Genomic DNA, 19,010 nt, shown 5'->3' with positions numbered 1-19,010 from the left:
ATTCAACTTTGCTCTCGCTTTTGCCTTTCACCTCAAAAAGAACTCAAACAAATCCGTAACAAAATGAAAGTGTTTTTTTTTTTTTTTTTTTTTTTTTTTTTTGGTTCATTTTTCCGGCATAGATTAGGCTGTTCGCACATTTCTTAGAAGATTTTCATTGTATTTACAGAAATATTTTACCTAAAGTTTCTGCGTTTTAAATGTTTAATTTAACAACGCTTATTAACAACGCTATTAACAACGCAAAACTGCTTTTGGCGACGTTTTACTATGAACGAGGAAACACTTTTTAAATTGTTGCCACCAAATACTCCCTTGTATTATACTTGTATTTAAAGAAATTAAATTATGAAGAATCTGTATGAATGTATGTATGTTTCTCACATTGTGGAAAAATGACGGTACCTAGAGAGCCATCCAGTTTTGAATAACGTAATGCTCCACCCGAACATGAGTACCTGGACGCCTGAATTTTGAATTTCGAATTTGTTTCATTATTTGTTTCCTACTTTGTAAAACTTTAACGAATTTTTGAGTAACAAACTCAACGTCAGTTGCGGAAGAACCTCGGACCACCCCACGGGCTGTTCTTCGTTAAAATTGGGGTTGAAATGGAAGTCCAACCTTTGGGGAAAACAACATCACGTAAACTATCCTGCTGCCAGCTCATTCAATTTTGTATTTAGTAAAGTAGAGTAGATGTCGCTTAACGTTATCGTTTGGGCCGAAGTCGCCTCCAGTTTGTATGCAGAAGCATGGAAAATACATCGGTTGACATGATCAAAGTATTACAGAATGCATTTTTTTAAAAAAAGGGTTCTTTTAAATTTTAATCAGTAGAGTTTATTGGTAGAAATGGGTCAAGTGGAATACAGACAGAATTTAGAAGATATTAGATGAATATGCCATTAGACTAACATAACATCTTTTATATATTTGAAAATATATTTAATGTAATTCTATAAAAATATTGAATGTTTCTTATTAGACATATCATTAATTAAATGCATTTTTTAATCAATCCGATTCATAAATAAAAAATTTTAAAAAATCTGGATTTTATATTACGTCCAAAGGGGCGTTTTTTTAACGTTTTTGTGTTACCTTAATTTATTAAATATCATCTTCTTCGCACTTAAACCATAAAATTCAGTCCGACAGCTATATCGCAAAATATTAAAAAGAACGAATTTCCTTTAGAATTTCCGATACAAAATCTCGTGTGCTGGAAATTTATTCCCCCCCCCCGTACAGTGTTGCCGTTGCTCGCTTTGCAATCGTCGAGTTTCTTAATGAAAAACTCATAAATGCTTTACAAAATATGAAATAGATAAAGGAACGAATTCCAAATATGGGCTTCCAGACGCCATATTCGGGTGGAGACGAACGTTGTTCAAAATTTGATAGTTCTAAGTACCGTTGTTTTCTCACAAAGCAAGCAACATACATACATTTATGCAGTTCTTCATTATTAAATTTCCTTCAATATAATAGAGATGAGATCGATAATATTTGGTGGCAACAATTTCAAAAGTGATTCGCCGTTTATAGTGAATCGACACAAAATGTCAAAACAAAATTAATAGCCCTTCTGTGCGAACGCACCTTTGGGCTAAAAATCTATTGATGCATCTCTTGCATATATTATCATTAAGTTACATCGATGCCAGGAAAGGGAAAAATGGGCAGTACCCTCGCCGGGATTCGAAATCCGGACCTTCCGAATACGCGTCGAGCATGCTTCCAGCTACACCACGAAGACATGCTCAGAGCAGAAAGAAAATATCTTATATGCTTTTAAATACTTTACATTTTTAGTTAATAACAGAACAGAAATAATAACTAACAGAACAGAATTAATTAATAACGGAATGGAAAAACGACTGTTACTTAATAACAGTCGTTTTTCCGAATGACAACTGACTCGAATGAAAAGTGAAACAACGCAAAATCCTGTTTCGAGACTAAAACCCCTCTTGAAACCATCTAGTAAGGTCACAGTTTTTACGTTATATTTTTACATATATATATATATTCAGCGAGGGATGCCGTCCGAATATTAAGATTTGGCACTCTGCATCGACCAAATAATTTCCAGAAACGTAGGAATCCTTCATAAATGCGGACAGTCTTTTCCTATTTAAAATTTTACGTAAGTACCTGTTTATATAGTTCTGATTTCTGTTTTGAAGGGAAATTTTTTTCTCAGCGTTCAGTGTTATCATTCGGTTAATGTTAGCAAAATAGCCATGGACAAACATTGTTGATGTGACTGATTTCATTTGTCTGACAGTAACATCAGAACAAATCCAGGAAATTCATCGTGGCAAGGAATGCCAGATTGCGCCTGTCGTTGGCAAGAGCTTTGAGCACCATACAGGCGACCGTACGGCTCAGTTCCGCCCCCAGTTTAGAAGGAGAGCACCCCTCGGGTCGTATTCGGGGGTTTCCCACTCCTCTTCCTCTACTTACAACCTTTCGAGAGGTCTTTCGGCTCGCCGCGTATTTAAAGTGACTCCCATGCCGCACAGACACTATACATTTACAATCATCCATGCCTTCTCCGGGATTCGAACCCGGGTCTTTCAGTACGGCACTCAGAGTCAAATCCCGGTTGGACAAATGTGATCACATTTAAGGGAGTCTTAGCGTATCTCGGTGGAACGCTGTTTGGACACAACAGGGTGCCTAGGCACTGTTGCCTTAACACTTCTATAACAAGTTAAAAATTCCTAAAATTGTGCACAAAATAACTAGATATAATTTATATATGTGTGTATATATATATATATATCTATGTGTGTGTGAGAGAGAGAGAGAGAAAGAACATGTTTTAATTCTAGTTTACGGTACACACAGGATTTGGCGACATTACGATGAAACAGTAAACGCGATAGTTATGAGCAGTAAACGAGTCATTTTGGCGACAGTTTTCAAAATCGCGCCAAGGCTGTACCGTATACTAGGATTTTAACTAGACCATAAATGATATAAAACAGTGGAAGGAAAACTGAAGACATAGAAGTCCAAAAACAGTATAAGAGAATAAAGTAAGCAAAAAATATACTAAGTTCCAGTAATAAAACTTTGGTTTAAAATGGCCATACGCTGTTTTGCTGTAAATATCTTTAAAATCATAATTATACATTCCGAGTTCAATAGTACTAAGATTTCTTAATTTTAAATGAAAGTTTCTTGCTAGGTGGGAATAGAACGTTTTTTCCCGGCCATTTATTATATGTTTGCTACAGTAAAACTTTCCCCCTTCCCAGCTAATCAAATCATTTCCTTTGTCTAAAACTATAAAGTGAAACTCGTGTCAATCTCTAAAAACATCTGTCACAATGTTCACACTTCTAAAACGAAGTGTTTATTTTTAGGGAAAAAAACCACCTGCCTTCGGTTCGAATTTGCTGCTTAATAAGCGATACTACTTTATCCAATGAAATTTTACAGATATTTTTAACCAATTTTTCTAATTGGCTACAAAGTGCGCAATACTATTTGATTGGACATTCCGAGTGATTCCGAGCGATTTCGGAAACGCAGAAAGAATTCCCGCTCATTCTAGTTCGAACACTCGACTAGGGCGCATTTACTGATTAACTTTATTATCCATTACTTTACTTATTACTTTATCACTTATTACTTATCATATATTACTTATTTCTTTTTTATATATATAACCTGATTATTTAACTAACTTAACTACTTTTTACTTATTTAACTGTATATAATTTATATTTTACTTATTTAACTCTATATATTGAATATTTTATATTTATATAACCTTATATCTTGTATTTAACCTTTCTCTTTATATTATATTTAATTTTATTCATTTATAAGTTTTTTAATATTTTTGAGAATATTTAATATATTTTGGATTGAAAATGAGCACACGTAGGAACTCCTCGAGGTAAGGGAATTTTTATCTATTTACGTATTTATGTTGGTGTATTTAGTTATTTTATTTGTTTTTTCATCATTGCCGGTTGCATAGTTCTGAATTCTGTCCCCCCTTTTCGAATTGAAATAAAATCGTTGCTGTTGCGTACCGTATAAGTCGTTACTGTATTTGGGTAAAGTGCAGAATCGCCCACTTATTTGTTTGGCGCTTTTTACAAGAGTAAGAAAAATTGGATTTTTCTCAATTTTCTTTGACTTTTTAAGTGAAAATAGGTCGATGCGTTCATCGATAAAGTCAAGGGAGTAGGCAATGACATTTTTGTGCAATTCTAGGATTTTTTTTTTAAGTGAAAAATGGTCGATGTGCACTTGGATACCGAGTATGTGCTGTTCTTAAAAACAAGCAGTGAATGATTCTAGACCCCCCCTCCAGTATCTAATAAACTGTACTTGATATTTACTCAATTTTTTATTAGAACTAAAAAGAAGAAAGTTCATTAGATGTTTGGCCATCATTCCCATTTTCATTTCATTAAACATACAAAATTCTTTTGAAATGCCGTACATTTTTCGTTGTCAAATAAAATTTTTTCGAATTTAGCGATCCGCAAAAATTTTTTCGCCACTCCCAGTTTACAGTGTTTCTTTGTATTCAACAGTATTTCTTTGTATTGTAAACCTGATTAATTCTGAGGTGGTTTAAATTTTGTAAAAAAACAATATAAGTTATCTATTTTTCAATTGCATTTGAAAAAAAATAATTTCAGACTTGTCTTTTTAACCGAACAACATGCAACAGAGTATTTTCAAAGCGGGAAAGTGCGGCTTAATGTGAAAATGGATATACATCAGCTGTCCAATGTGAAAAATTAGTGACAAGTGAATTAAGGTTTAATATATTATGCTCATAGCTTCTATATGTTGATTATTAAACTAAATAGAGACCAATCTATTTCTTCAAACTTCTGTCTTTTACGACTAATTAGTAGACCAGCATATTTAGAGCTTTTATTGAAAATGATTTTTTTTTTTTTTTTTTTTTTTTTTTTTTTGTCAAAATGACTGTGTAGAGGCGTTAGGTATTTTTTGATAGCAGGAAAGATGAAAAATGAGCAACGCTTTCGCCGGGAATAGAACCACGGACCTCTGGAATACGCGCCCAGCGTGCAGAGCACCACACTAGAAAGACATGCCAAGAAGGCGGGAGAAATACCTTATAACTGGATAGATAGGAAATGTTGAGAAAAGGGTACTGTTCCATTCAAAATAACACATATAATCAGCTTATTTATAAAAAAGTCGTAATTTGTTTCAGTAAGCTAGAGAAGTGCTGATAACAAATTCACCATATTGAGAAAATAGTATAATATTTTTAAACAAAATGTTACTGTACATTGACCTGAAATATCAAGGAATCTTTTAAATATTATTTCAATTCGTAAATTTTCTATTTTAATATAGATTAAGTATAATAAAATCAAAGTGCTTAGTTTTCTATTAAAAACATTTAGTAAAACATTCCATGAGATTTGGTATTTGGTTTGATTAGGTAAAATATTTTGCCTAAGAGCGTGTTTTCTTTTTTTTGAGATTCATTCAAGTTCATCATTGCTTGGTCTACCAGACTATTTTCTTTGCTCCTGCTCTAATTTTTCTTCTGGACTCTGCCATTGATTGCACTTTAATGTTACCAGTTTTTTTAAGATTTAGTTTATATGGCGTACAAAGATAGAACTTGCTTTGGTGTTGATATTTTATCAAGATGTACATTAATTTTAGAAACAGCATTTAAGATACCTTCTGAATAATTTTCATTTGCAACTTTAACAAGTTTAGAGAAGTTTGCATTCAATTTTTTAATTTCTGAAGAAAATGCAGAATGGTTTTTCTCTGCTATAGATAAATAAATCTTGAACATGCTTTGATGCATTCATGATCTTGTACTACATCTATGTACATCTATCATGTACCTGTAATTTTAAATGCATCTAATTGACTGTTTTGCACATGAACATTTTTGGCAAATGAGGTATCATCTGATTCAGGAATTGGTGTATTTATCATGCTTTTGAAAAATTCAGGTTATGTATACCCCATTGCCAGATTATACAATTTCTTCGAAATCTTTGGGAAGCAGCTTCGGCAGATTTGTGAAATTTACATTCAGTTCCATATGTGCAGCCCAGAGATGTTTGCAGAATTTTCCTTGAGTTCCAGTAGCACAAGTGCACATTTCCATGCCTTACAAAACAGTATAAAATGTCTTTTCATTTTCAGAAGCTGACTCATAGTACATGTTTTGATCAGTGTGGTAGACATCTAAGTACTTAGCATTTGCTTTTAATTTAGAAGCCATACAAAGAGGTTTCGTGATTTGATGGTTTATTAAATTCTAGCATTATTTTCATGTAATACTTTCCATAACTAAGCATGCAAATGAAACTAAAGAACACATTGTTAAAAGCTTTACATTTTTCTAGTACAATATCTTTAAATATCCTTATGAATGATTTAACCATATTGTTTGTAAGAAGAAGAGATGCCCCCCTTTAACAAATTACCCTTTCTCATTTTCTGTTCCAAAGCATTTGGACGAGAGCAAAGTAGTTCTCATATTTAGTAGCAATTCAATTGGATTATGAAGAAATGTGGAATATTTTTCAGTACATGCAAGTTCATTGTGTGCTTGTAAAATATTTCTAAAGCTTGCTTCCTTTCCTTTTTACTCCCTAATACAAAGTAAAAGTAAAAGTACTGTAATACGAAGTAAAAGTAAAAGTACTGTAATACAAAGTAAAAGTACTGTAATCGTGAAAAGTTCTGGGTATCATATTTTGACGAAAATATCTATTTTGACTGATGTCGAAGGCAATTCAATGATGTTTCTACCTGACATTTTGTACATAAGCACAGAATAAAGGACACTTTTCCCCCAAATCAATTATAAAAATTTATTCAAATTGGTTTCAGAGCTGATTTTTTCGTGACATATATATGTATGAATGTAACTTGCATAACTCAAAAATGAGTATCCTCAGAACGTCGAAATTTTAATATAGCACTGCTATAACATGTTGCTGTGCACCTCCCTTGTGTGCACAACCACAGTAAGGGGTGTCTACTGTGATTAATCCTTACTTGGAATTTTATCAGCATAAAAGTGTAAGAAATTACAAAATGAAATAAAAATAACCTTCAATGTATATTCTCTGTGAACTAATTCTGGCAAGAAGGTGATGTAATAACAATTACTCGTGCACTTCAACATCACGCTTATTCTTAGCATCATTTTTGAAAATTGCTACAAATTTTTTACAGTGAGGTTTTATATATTAGCTTTTGTTAAGTTTGTTAGTTTTCAGGTTTGTCAGAGTTTTATTATGGATATATAGGGGAGGAAAATCATCAAGAACTTTATAAAGTCTTAAAAAAAGTTAGAAACTTGAAATGGATTAAAATGACGTTATCTCATTTTTGACTTTTTCAGTAATTTACATCTATGGTTTCTAGACCGTGGATTAGAAGATTAATTTGGTGGGCCCCAAAGCATTTAAAATTTTTTTTTCTTCTATATAATTGCATATATTTGAATGTAGGATTTGTTAACTAATTTATTTTTATATTTGTTAATGAATTTATATTTCTTTTTCAGTTCATAGTTAATCATATACGGTCTGAATTCTTGATTAATCAAGTCTTATCAAAATTTTATTATAAAAAGTGTAATTGTTGTTGATATAAAGTGACCACATTTTCATTGAGACTAAGCAGGATAAATAGAATGAAATGAGAATTGTAATTTAGTTACGAAAGCAGACCAATAATTCAAAAAAAATTTTTATTGTATGCAATCATATTCTTGTCTGTAAATATGCAACAGCATATTTATTATTAACTATTGGTAACTATAAAAATATTTGTAAAAATATATAACAATTACTCATGTCTTAAGAACACGAGTAATTGATTTTAGGTATAACAGTTACTTACTCAAGGAATTGTTATAATTTGAATATTATGTTTTTTTAATTAATTTAAAATTTTATTAAAAAATTATGATTTCCTTTCACAATCATATTTTTATTCAAGTGAATACTTTGCAATAGATAGGGATCATTTATTAAAATGTCGTGAAATTTCTCACATGAGTTGGTCAAATTATATTTTACCCTTAATACAGATTTTAAAGTTTTAATGTTCAACTGCATTTTTTCAATTGGCCATATTTTATCAATACTAGAAAAAACACGTTCTGTTGCTACATTTGTACCTGGAAGGGAGAGTGCGTGTTCTATAATTTTTCAAAATATTTTCATAAGGAATAATATTTTGTTTAAAATGAAGGAATAATTCCGTCCCCTTTTTTTTTTTTTTTTTTTTTTTTTTTTTTGTCTGTTTCCACATTTGCAGACAACCAACATTTATTTTTTTCTTCAGTAACATATCTTTTTACCAATGACACCTCATCAAAATGATCATTTTCACAAATATTTTTTTTAGAAAATATTTACTATTATATTAAAAAGATTTTAATGCTATCCAATTCTTTTATATTTGATTTCTGTGCTTTCACAAAAATCCTTCAAACTTTCAACACGCACAATATATACATAAAAATATGAAAAGATTTTTGCGATAATATTTTCAAGATCCACTGGAAGTAAGTCAGATGCTATTTGAATAGTACTGTGTAGAATGTGTGCTGCACAATCTACCTCAATAATTTATTGATTCAAATGTTCGTTAAGCTTCGTAAAAAAGTTATTGATGCCTCTTCTAGTTTTTCCACCAATATTTGCATTAGTGTTATCTTCACAATAGGCAATAATTTTATTGTTTAAATTATTCTTTTTTAAAATAGTACTTATTGAATCAAATATTATTTGTGAAGTTTCACCTGGCAATGAATCAAAATCTAATATTCTAATTTTAATCCCTGTTTCTGGATCAAAAAGTCTAACAATTGTGGGAAATAATTTTAAATCTTTGTGGTTGGAAGCATCATAACATATGGATATAAATGTTATGTAATTCTTTCTGCAATGTGAAGGCCCACCAGCGGCCGAGCGGTAAAGTCTCTGAACACTGGTAGTTCGGTCCGAGGTTTGAATCCCGCGAATGGGCTGGCTGCATGGGTGTTTTCGTGGTTTTCCCCATATGTAACGTGTATACGAGCCAGTTTCCCTTAGAAAGTCCTCCACGAAGGCATCCCTCCCCTTAGGCAGATAGCCCTAGTGTGCTTTGCCATAATTAAATACACACACACTCTGCAATTGTGAAAATGAATACAGTGAGAACATTACAAATAATTGCTTCAGTTTTTGTTCTTGCACATGCAAATTTTTTGTTGTACAATGTTTTGATCATTTGTGATGTACAATCAATTGATCTGAAACTTTGATTGTGGTTTATGGTGTGGAAAGCAAATAGCCCTTCAGCTAATGCTAACTGTTCCTACGTTAGCAATGCATATTCCTTGAGGAGATGTAACGACAATGATCGAACACCACCGAGTAAATCTAACTCGTTACATCGCCAAATTTAATTTACTCTGCATGCATTTTATGTGTTTTTTATTAATGTATTTTTATTTCTATATATTTACAATAATAACTAATAAATAATAGGTAATGTGTCTTTACAGTACATTTAAAATAAGGAATGCAGATGTTTTAAAAAAAAGTGGGACTTTTTAAAAATCGGTGGGACGCGGGACAGTCCTCCAAAAAGCAGGACCGTCCCGCCAAAATCGAGATGTGTGGCTGCCTATGATGTATGTGCTTAGAGTTGCCTTGTTTGTAATATTTTGGGTACAATTCCGTTATCAAGACCATAAAAAATCACCAAACAATTGTTAGCAATGAGACCAAAAATAATTATGGTAAATTTAACACAAATAATGAAGTATAATAGTAGAAAAATTGTTTAGTTTCATATATTACATTTTTTATTACAATCCATTAAAAAGTGAAATTTCCAAACATTATTGAAATTAAACATTAAGCACCAAATTTTTCATATCTTCTAACACTGCAGAGAATTTTTTTCCCTGTAAATGTCTCCATATAAACAAAGATAATGCAAGGGCCTATGATCGGATTTATTTAGCTCTGTTTAACAGGTGCACTATGTTAACTTCCTTTTGTAGTTAAATTAATCACTCGTAAAATGGTTGTAAAAAACAAACATTTATTTAAAGATAAATCTTAATAACCTACACGTAACATATTCATAAACATACATAACATAATAAACGTACTTACTGCATCGTACCATTAAACATTTCAAGCATACATCATCTCAATGTCTTTTTTTAAAATTATATAGAACGATATCCAGCAATTAGCTGTTGCCATTTCTCAATAGATGTTTTGTCTAATAACAATTAAATAATTTACAATTGTGCTTACATTCGACCATCCTGACTTTTCAATTGTCCTCAATTGAACCAAATCTTGTCATACATTAAAGCAACAAATAAACAACAACAAAATATAATAATAGGTAGAAAAAAAAAAAAATGAAACGAAATATAATTTTAAAAAAATTCTATAAGTCCTATATAAAGTCTCTATAGCGCAATGGTTTGTGCACTGTTCGCTTGGGTCTGTTAAGTTCATCATCGTCTGCGTCATTATCATCACCATCTGTATTTCTGGAAATGATGGCCTCCGAAGATCTGTTTTTAGCACGTGAATCCAGCTTGGTGGAGCTTTCGACAACCCATTTTTGATCTGTAAAGTGGACAAGATCCAGATCCTTGGCTGCGTGGCTGCTGTTCTTCGTCATTTGCTTCAGTATCTTTACTAGTTGCTTCTCCTTCCATTCTACTTTGACTGCATTCAGTGCCATTCCTATGATAGTGGGTTTTGCTATTAAAGTACCTTTGATAAAATCATCTAGGATTCCAGTGATTGTCTCTTCCACCTCCTGAAACTGTTTCTTCATTTTGTTCATCTTCACTTCCATCACGTCCAACGTTTCGTGGAAGTCATATGGATAGATAACTACAATATTGCCAGAAGTAAGGATGACTTAATTGCCTTCGTACGGGCCTTTGAGGTTGTAGTTGCTGTTTATCATCCACATTCTCTTGGCTCTGACTACCATCACTTTCGTTATTCTGTCTTTGCCTTGGCATGAAATGATGTTTAGAAAATAGTTGGCTACAGTGTTGATTTCTATTTGCAACTTCATTTCCCTTTTCTCGAACAACAACTTCAAATGCACCTAATTCACCATATCCTACCCTTTGAACGGCACTTTTTGTATTGTTTTTCTTCACTGCAGTTTGGTGAACGAATATATCTTCTTTAGTGTCCATTTTTATGAACTCAGTGCACCTGAGTTCTGAAATATTTAGTGCAAAGCTATCTCTGTATTCATTCAAAAGATGCAATAACTCTTGCTGATGATTAGCGTCAAGATCCGAGCCAATTTTAACTTGGCTTAAACTTATAGGAAATTTTATGTAGATTTTCCGTTTTTGCTAAGTTCGAGCTCAATTCAGAAATTTCAGTATTTAAACATAGTTCAACTTCTTCTGTTCTCCCAACACATTGATCTTTTTGGAGCTTAACACTTCTATCGCCAACATTACCACTGGTAAGTTTCGCCATTTTTAATTTCTAATAAACAGCCGATACCTTCGAAAAGCTTTTCTATCATAATTGATCCATTATCTACAGAATCTGTTTGAGAACTGACAAGACTGATTGTATTTTTCTCTAATTCATTTACCTCAAGAGCTTTAAGGCAGACTTGATTTATTTTTTCATCAATTTGGAGGTTACTAGGTAGTTCATCTTCCCTATACCCGAAGTGAAATCTTTTTCCTATTCTGACATAAGCGATGTGAGGGAGATCAAACCATGTCTATCCAATGATTAGATCAACTGGCTGTGCATTATCAGGTACAAGGTATATATATTTATGCCTTGGCCTTTTACATTATCAAATTCAATATCAGCTTTAATCATTTTTATAGAGGTCACTGCAGGCACCCTTTGATTTCCAAAACTGTACAATTCATTCACAGCAGGTTCTGGTTTCACTTTAAGTTTCTGAGCAACTGAAGTCCTTAAGAGACAACAAGAACTCCCCGTAACAATTAAAGCCTGTACTTCTACAGAATTATTCAGTTTTGCTTTTTTCAAACATGAATTGCTCTCTTCTAAATTTTCGCCAACTTGCTCAACAGAATAATTTTTATCATTTGAATGATTATTTTCAGCTTTAGTTATACAATTTTTAGCTTTATGACCTGTTTTATTACATTTTTGGCATGTTACTACTGGTTTGGGCAGCGGACAGTCTCTTGAGATGTGTCCAAAATATTACAGCTGAAGCATTTTGGTTCACCTTTTTGATTATGTGTGATAACGTAGAGTTTTTTTCTTTTTGTTGATTGTAGCAACTGGACCATTTTTAAATGAGTTTCGTTTGTCGTAAGACACTTCTTTACGCAGTTGTTTATTGTTGAAAGTTGTCTTCAAGGTATCATAATCATCTAGTTTTTCAACTAAATCAATTGGTGAAATCAACTCAGACCAGATGTCAATAAAATGATCTTTTACTTCTGGAGACACTTTACGCTTTATCTGATTCACTACAAAAAGGTCACTAAGTTTCTCAAAAGTATCTACTTTAATTCCGCTTATCCATTCATTAAAAAAATTTCTTAACTCATACACAAAATTCTTCCATGTGTTTCCTACACTCTTATTGTGCGTAAAAAAATTTTTGGCGAAATTTTTCAGGTGTCATCTGGTACCGTTTTAATAACATCCCTTTAACTTCTTTATAATCGTTTGCAATCTCATCGGTTTCTCTGGCGATTAACTGAGCAATATCATACGGCAATAAACCAAACAAATGAGTAACCCATGTATTTTCTGGTATTTCAATTTGTTTAGCCAAATGTTCAAACATGATTAAATATAAACTGATATCATTCTTGTCGGGTTTAAATTTTTGCATCAAACGATGAAGCTCTAATTTTGGATTCATGTGTGTACCACTAGCATTTTCATTGGTGCCAGAATTTGTAGATCTACTTTCTGCTTCAATACATAGTTTTTGCAGTTCAGATTCCATTTCATACTTTTGTTTTCGTTCCTCATATTCTTCTCTTTGCGTACATTCATCATCTTGACGTTTTCGTTCTTCAATTTCTTGTCTTCGCCTACGTTCTTCAATTTCTTCTTTATGCTTACGTTCTTCAATTTCTTCTTTACGCTTATGTTCTTCAATTTCTTCTTTACGCTTATGTTCTTCAATTTCTTCTTTTTCTTTTCTTTCATTTATTATAATGTATAACCATTCTTTGGCGCATTCTTTATCGTACTCTTTGCTAGCCAAAATTATCTTTTTCATATCGCTCATTTTATGACTCTCATTTACATCTGCTCCCAATTCTTCAGCTAATATTCTTAAATCGCATTTCTTTGCCTTACCGAAAATAGACAATTTCGTACTCATTAAAATGCAAATTATATAGATATGCTATTACAGTCAAAAGTCGTTAATCCGGACTCGTGGGGACTTCGGCGATTCCGGATTATAGATCACAGTTTAAATATGGTAAGATGGCATGCAGAAATCACACAAAATTAAAAATATGAAATTGTAATTTATGAAATAAAGAACAATTATGATCTAAAGGGTATCAAAATTTACAAAAAGAAAAAGCTTAATATTTATTTTACTTTATTAAACATTTCTTTCAATGTAAGTTGTTTAAGTTGCTTCGTTTCATGTGATAATACTTTCTCTTTAATTCTATTAAACAGACATAATTTCTTGTTTAGTTACTAAGTTCCACTGTTCAAGTCCTATAATTGCTGTGTCGAGAATACCGACTAATTTGTCAATCGAAATTTTTTCGTTTTCAATAACCTTTGTGTCACTTTTTTCACTATCGGAAGCGAATTATAATGATGAGGAACTTGATTTAAATCATATCAAAGACGGAGTACATCGAGATGAAATACTACATTTAGTAAGGAATTATAAGCCAAATAAAATAAAAACATCTGCCCTGAAGATAAGTATAGTGCTGACAGATCAACTTCCAATTCATTGCGCGCCACGCATCCCCTCCGCCGCAGAGCAGCGTGAAATTGATAAACAGATTTCGAAACATACCTTTGCTTTGTAGATCCTTTATATATTAGTAAATATATATCGGAAATTCTATTTGACATAATCGAAAGTTCAAGCTTACTTTTATAAAATTGCTCTAACAGTCTGCAAAAAATAATAAGGCGGATCCAATTCAAAGATCAAGGAACAACGCAATCTGCAACATTAGCTTAGCTTATACCATCTGTTATACATTAAACGCGCATGCGTAAATGTATTATGCGCATGCGCACACACATATTCGCAGCCGTGAAGGTCTTACGCGCACGCGTAAATGCCTATGCGCAGAAAGATTTTACCTTTGAGGTCCGGATTATGGGTGTCCGAATTAACGACTTTTGACTGTATTATTAACTTCCAATTAGACAACTTAGTAGAACACAGTTATTGGTATTTTATAAGTTTGACCTTCTAAATATATTTCAAAATTTAAAGAAATTTAAAAAAAAAATAAACTCTCTTTCCAAAATGATAAAAGAATAACAAAATTGAATTTTATAATAAATATGTTACATCAATCAATGCACATACCTTGAAATTCAAATTCTTTTCAATTTATTTATGTATAGCAAATTCTTGTAGCTTTAGGCTTAGGTTTTAGAATAATCCCACTTCTGTTTTATGTTAACTTCCTTTTGCAGTTAAATTAATCACTCGTATAATGGTTGTAAAAGACAAACATTTATTTAAAGATAAATCTTAATAACCTACTTGTAACGTATACGTAAACGTACATAACATAACAAACGTACTTACTGCATCGTACCATTAAACATTTCAAGCGTACATCATCTCAATATCTTTTTTTAAAATTATATAGAACGACATCCAGCAATTAGCTGTTGCCATTTCTCAATAGATATTTTGTCTAATAACGATTAAATAATTTACAATCGTGCTTACAACTATGACACCCATGTTTGGAGTTCGCTAAGTATATTTGATTAACAGTAAAATATTTAAAAATCACCATCTCATAATTCATCCCACATACAGCGGCTCCCAAAAGTGTTCGTACACTTAATGAGATTCAGTGAAGTATTGATTTACCAATTAATAAAAATAATATTTGAGAATATGCATTTTTTAATAACATCTAGTATAAATTTCTCTTAAAAAATACATTAGTTATTTTATGAACGTAGTTCAGTTTTCTTTGGGGGCGGAATCAATAACAAAAAATTAACAGAAAAGTTGCCTCACAAAAGTATTCATACACTTTAAAGAAATCTGCACGTATTAGTAAATATTGTTGTACTTCTGTTAGTATTTTGTAGGATATCTTTAGGCATTTATGATAGCTTTCAAAAGTCTGGGCATAGAGCTCAACAGTTGTTTTTTTTTTTTAAATATCTACATCATTGCTCCTCCATTCTTCCATTATTTCTGCTTTTAGGTTTGGTTTTCGTTTTTGTGTGTCGTCCTACTCTAACTTCTGATTCTCTCCAAATGTGTTGTACTGGGCTTTAATCTAGTGACTGAGGGGATGTTTTTAAAATTTGTGGACAATATAGTGACGCAAAAGACGAATGTTGAGGGCCACGTGCTAGAATCTTTATCCTGATAAAAAAAAAAGTTGTTCTTATAACCAAATTTTGAACAGATAAATTTAAATTATCTTTTAAAATATTTAAATATTACAGTTTTTATGAATTGGAATATTCCTTTGTTCATAATTTTATTGTATGCATTTGGAGTGCATTCAGCTATCCATTTAATAGCATAAATTTCTTAAACCATTTAGTTTGAATGAAGGCTTGATTTCGGTATTTTGAAGGTTCTTTGAGATTATTTCCAGTAGTGCCTTTGGTGTTGTATCTCTTTTTATGTTATTGATTGTGCATTTACAAGTTCTTTTAGTTTGAATTTTAAGGTTGATGATTTGGTTCAGGTTATCGTTTTTTCTAAGGGCCGTGTTAATTTTGTGAATATCTTCTTTATTTTCACAAGAAATTTACTATACTTTCTTCAGGTGCATAATTTTGTTTATATTAACTCTGATCTTGGAGATTAGGTGAAATTTTTCAAGATTTTCTTGTAGTTGGAGATTATTCATGTTATTCTTCAGAAAGCTAATTAAGGAAGGAAGCCGTGTGTTTGTCTGTTTGGAACATTTATTGGAGAGGTGGCCATATTACAGCAATCGAATGATAATGTGATGGTGGGATTTGCCCTTGCACAGATGCAATTGCTGGAAAGAATTATAGATTATAGTTAAAGTGTTGGTGCTCTTGCAATATTTTTTAGGATGTGTTGTTGAGCTGTAGAGGAAGAAAATTCTAATTGTTCAACATTATCTTGAGGGTTGTGGTAATAATGACATATCATGTTCTTCATGAGGATGTTCATTGTTTATGTTATTAAGATATTCTTTTTAACGCTTAATCTTTGTTAAAGTCAATTATGCTTTTAATTTCTTTGTCTATGTCCCCGAGTAAAAGTCCCCGAATTTCTCTCCTTTCTCTTGCTTTATTTCCAGGAACTTGAATGTTGCATAAATCTCATTTTGATAATCTGCAAAATATTTGTTGAATTCTTGTAGCACTTGTTTCAAGGACACTTCACTGCTGCCGACTTCTGGCTTCAAATCAAACAATCAATATTGCTTTTTTAATTCGTCACCACAAACATGTAGAAAAAGCACAGTTTTTGTGCTTTCTGACACTTGGCTATATCTTAATGCCTCGATATAGTCCTTGAAGTCTTCCTTCCAGTGTCTTCAAGCTTCAGAAGGGTTCGATCCAGCGTCTCCAAGTTTTTCAGATGCATGTAATCCTTAAAATATTAATTTATGCATTAAATTTGTGAGCAGGGTTAATTAATTCTGACGCCATCTTTTATATGTTGACTCGTCAAACACAGATAAATTACTGTTTATATATAAGATTAAGCTAGATTACTTATACATAAGAGAGACATTGATGCTACGTAGCGGTGGCAAGTGACGAAAGTGTGAGGCAGCACAATTACCATAAACTTCCCTGGCTACAGTAAGGGTAGAGGCACTGCCGTCTATCGGCTAGTACTGTAATTAGTATCTAACAGAGAGCTTAAATATTTTTTTATAAAATTATATACACAAAAACTAGTATTGAAATTAATGTGCATTAGAAGTTATAAACCATTCAAGTCTGACAACTGGGGGAAAAAATGAGATAAACTTTGAAAGTAGGAAATATGAATAGAAAGAAAGATAAAAAAAGAGATCATAATCTTTTTCAATTTTTTTTTCTTACTGAACCATTATCATGAGATACATGTAAACAAATTGTGTAGCCAAGTTTTCAAACAGGAACTGGTGTGAAATGTACAATGCTCATAAGATGGAGTAATTTTTACCTCAGCCAACTCGCTCTTTTTGCATTTACGAGTAAATTTTACATGTGGCTACAATATAAAATATTTTCGTAAAACTAGAAATTCTAATGAACTTCAGGCTTTTGACTTCTTGTACCTTCATTTTTGCCATCTTTGTCATGTGCTCGCCTCGAGAATTGCAGAAATTGTTTGCAGAATAAAACGGGGGAAGAGTCTGACTTGGCTATAACTAATGGCTTGAGAGCTCTCGTCTAGAGGGGAATAAAAACAAAAGCATACATTTTTTTTTTTGTTTTCTGCTTACTTGAAGTTTGGGTGTATGCAACACTGAATTCAGCTGTTCTATCTGCTTCTAAGGGTGCCCTGGCTGTATGATATATGTATATACAAGGCAGAGAGAGGCCTTAAAAACTTAGAAGATGGATTTTATTGCATGTATCCATCTTAAGTTTAAATATATAAATATAGTTCAGCAAGATATTCAAGCATCCCCCTCATGCGACAGCATACCTTCCATACCCTTATTTACGCCACTGTTTGTAAGGTTAATAATTCGCTGAACTGATCTTTGCAAAAGCCAAATTGTTGATTATTTGATACGTCAATTATCAAGAAAAAATTGCAGCCTCTGTGTATAATTCTCTCAAAAACTTAACCAGTAGGAGAGAGGAGACTGATAAGGCAATAATTTTGATATAATTTGAGCTTTTGCCATATTTTTTTCACGAGAAGTATAATGGGAATTTTCCAGCATTTTGTATAGTAATCTAAATCAAGACAACTGTCGAAAATGTTGACCAAATATCTGATGCAGTTTCGAGTTAGCACCTTGAGAGATTTATTGTTGACATTGTCATAACCAGGTGCTTATCTTTTCTAGAGATTTTTTATGACACTGCTTACTTCATTAATGTCTGCATGAGAGATGCAGTCAATGTAATTTTGTGAGTTTAGGTTAATAATTGTTTCTATGACTTCCCTGCGAGTTTCTTCATCTTCATTTTCTTTGGAATTAGTAAAAACGTGTTCTGAGTAATCAGGCATTAGTTCAGATTTGTTCTTCTGAGTAAATAATTCCAGAACTTGTTTCAAGAGGAAAAATGGTATTAGTAATGGATCTAATGGCTTTAGAAGTGACCAAAACTGCATTTGGGTCTTGATTTATGTTATCAATGCACAGTTCCCATTTTTCATAATTATGGTTTTAGATAAGTTGTCTAATTTCTTTATTTAATCTGTTGAGCTGGATTTTTATCCTGGGGTTCAGATACCTTTGACATTTTTTCTTACTCGATTTCTTGTTTTAATTTTGTTTTTGATATTGCAGGGAAGGATAGTTGTATTTGTTGACATTAATGTGTCTGGTAGCATTGTTAATGGAATGATGTATATCTTGAGTAAAGATACTGATATTATTATTAATTTCATCATTTATTTCTAGATTTTTGTTAATTTTTGAAAAATATTCCAATTGATGTAATGTTTATTTTTGAAGTAATTTTGGTAGAAGTAATGTAGACTGTAGTAATTGGGAAGATGGTCGGAGTTCAAATCAAATATTACATGAAGACTAAGATAATAGATAGACTAAGATAAAACTTTTGATTACAAGAATATCTGAATATTAGTTGTATTATTAG

Source organism: Stegodyphus dumicola, chromosome 11 (assembly GCF_044657685.1).
Source record: "Stegodyphus dumicola isolate Sdum_Otavi_A_Nest chromosome 11, ASM4465768v1".
Classification (NCBI taxonomy): Eukaryota; Metazoa; Arthropoda; class Arachnida; order Araneae; family Eresidae; genus Stegodyphus; species Stegodyphus dumicola.
The sequence above is the reverse complement of the archived record's forward strand: the minus strand, read 5'-3'. Positions refer to the sequence as shown.